The sequence below is a fragment of the Montipora capricornis genome, chromosome 12, assembly GCF_036669925.1.
Source record: "Montipora capricornis isolate CH-2021 chromosome 12, ASM3666992v2, whole genome shotgun sequence".
NCBI lineage: Eukaryota > Metazoa > Cnidaria > Anthozoa > Scleractinia > Acroporidae > Montipora > Montipora capricornis.
This window is the reverse complement of record NC_090894.1, coordinates 7,567,892-7,570,391: the sequence shown is the minus strand read 5'-3', so window position 1 is coordinate 7,570,391 and position 2,500 is coordinate 7,567,892. Positions and strand designations below refer to the sequence as shown.

At 41.8% G+C, this 2,500-nt stretch overlaps 1 protein-coding gene and 1 pseudogene across 1 annotated transcript in view; both read right to left on the bottom strand.

The window, feature by feature from the left end:
* Nucleotides 1–2,500, bottom strand: part of LOC138027007 (protein c-Fos-like) — a 24,638-nt gene that overhangs the window by 14,113 nt on the left and 8,025 nt on the right. The window lies entirely within an intron of this gene.
* The window catches only part of LOC138027389 (uncharacterized), a 3,041-nt pseudogene continuing 1,245 nt past the window's right edge, over nt 705–2,500 (bottom strand).

Genomic DNA, 2,500 nt, shown 5'->3' with positions numbered 1-2,500 from the left:
AGTTCAAAGGTCAGACTTTTCCCAGCTCCGGTTGGAGAAGACACAAACTGATCTATGCAGGACAGATATTCTTCAATTATTTTCCTCTGATGGTCGCGTAATTTGGAACATCCGGTGGCCTTAGTAGCATGTTTGAAAATCACGCTTCACTGCGTGTGGCAAATTTTGATTGACAACTCTATCCCCTGGGGTCAACGAGGACTACTCTGATTGGCCTAGCTCAGCGACCCGTTTTTGGGTCGCTAAATTGACGCCAATCAAGTATGAAAAGTCCTTCGTTCCGCGCGTATCTAGACGAAGGACTTTTTGAAAGTCTAAACGTAAGCCTGATGCAGTGTTTAGTCACACGAAGAATGACATTGATCATGCTTAATTAACACGCTACAATTAAGACGTTCCTTCCATCAGTTTTAATGACCATGTTTTGACACAATTTCTATGCACAGTTTGTCAAATTGAGTTCCATGTTAATAGTGTCGTATTTTCAGAAGGAATGTTTCCATAGTTAAGTCCTTGTACGTTGTTTGAAAGGGGAGGGAGAAGCGTACATGTAGTTGAAGAAACGTTGCATTTTAAGGACTGTGAGCTTAAAATTCATCAAGGGTTTCCCCTTCTGTTTGTAAGAAAATTGAATGGTGGATAAAAAAAAAAAAAACATTTATTAAAGCAATGACAAAGGTTTAAAAGCCCAACAAATCCTCAGTTTCACCTCTGCACTCTAGGACAACCCATTTAAAAACAGATTAGCAGTGCCTAAGTTACAATGCGAAAAAGTTGTTATACTTTAAAATGGAATAAACGGCAAATTGAATTCAACCTAGGTTGCCAAGCTAAACCATTCCACGATACTGTAAGCTATTCGCAATATGTTCGACTATTCATTGTTTAACTAAACCATCTGATATACCTTTGAATCTTTTGATGCAAGGCTGAGCGATTTATTGTTGACCTGTTCTGTTTCTCATTTGGTTGAATCATTTCGACATTTTACGCTAAGCTATTTCACGCAATGCTATGTCACTTGATATCGTGCTCAACCATTTGAAACTAAGCTAATCAGTTCCATGCATCGCTGCGCCGTTTGATGTTGGGCTAAATCATTCGACATTACAACGCGCTGTTCAAGCACTGAGAGCTGTCTCATTTTGAGTTTGTCTGAATCGTTTGCGAGTGAAAGCTGGGCTAATCGCAATTTCACTTGATTGTTGAACAGTTTCATGTTCCCCATTGACATAGGTCATTATTTCATTTATGATTGGTCTGAATTGTTTTTGTTTAGCCTGTTTTATTCTGATAAAGAAGACTGAACTGTTTGTATTTTGGTTGGATCACTTACTAATTGAGTGTGCTATCTTGTAGACAATGAGTAAAACAATTCTGTTTTGTTTGAATCGATTAAAATTCTTGTGTTTTTGGTGGTAACGACCTCTCGCGACTTCGTCGCTCGCTCATTCACTTCGCGTACGAAAAATCACGATTCGCTCGCCGAAACATTTTCTTCTGGGGTTATCGTGAGGTCGACTTGCGGCAAGTCTAGCTTAGTACGTTTGGCTGTGAACAGTTCTGTTTTGTCTACGGTTACAGAAGAAATTGTGTTTAAACGGGCCTTTAAGCTAAAGAGCCCCTTTTTAAATTTAGGATCTTAACACTTGTGGCCAATGAATGCCAGTTTTCTCTACTTTTGGTGAAAAAAGTGAAGCTCTCTTGTTAGGACATCAAGCTAACAGTTCAAGGAGTACCACATTTTAGCCACAAGCTGTAACTTCAGTGACTATATCACTTGCTTGCAAGTGTGTTGAAATTCCGTTTACAGTCCACACATTCGTCGCTGCCATTCAACATCTCCCTCATCACTAAACCACCGTGTGAACTCCTGACGCATTTCTTTAGCTTCACTGGTGTAATTGTGAACCAAAGCTGGCTGCAATGGCAGAAGAGACTCGGGAGGAAGATCATCTATCGAAGACCCGGGAATAAGCTCCCGTGCATTCGGATCTTCTCTGTCGATCAGTGTCGGAGGACAGTAGATGCTGCGACTTGCTCTGTCGTTTCGTAGCTGCCAGTTATGAAGCGTTAAGTATAGCCATAGTGATTGCTGCACCTTTTCGGGTTGCCGCAAAAAGGGAGCCCGAAAACAACGCCATCTATTTCCCAGAATACCAAGAATGTTCTCAGATATTTTTCGTCCTCTCGAAATTCGGTAGTTGGCTATCCTTTCCTCGACCGTCAGATTTCTTCTAGGGTAGGGCTTAAGCATGTGTTTGGACAAAGGGAAGGCCTCATCCCCTGTAAGAACTAAGGCAATTGGCTTTGTAGCCCCTGGCAGTGGGCGAAGGGGAGGTATATTCAAAGGGTTGTCACAGCTCTCTAGGGCTTTCTTTAGAGAGCAACGCCGGATGCCGTGCATGGCCGTCTGGTTTTCGTCCGTTTGTGCCTACATCCACAAATAGACACTCATACTCTGGTCTAGCCATAACAAAAGCTATTATGCTCTCGTTTC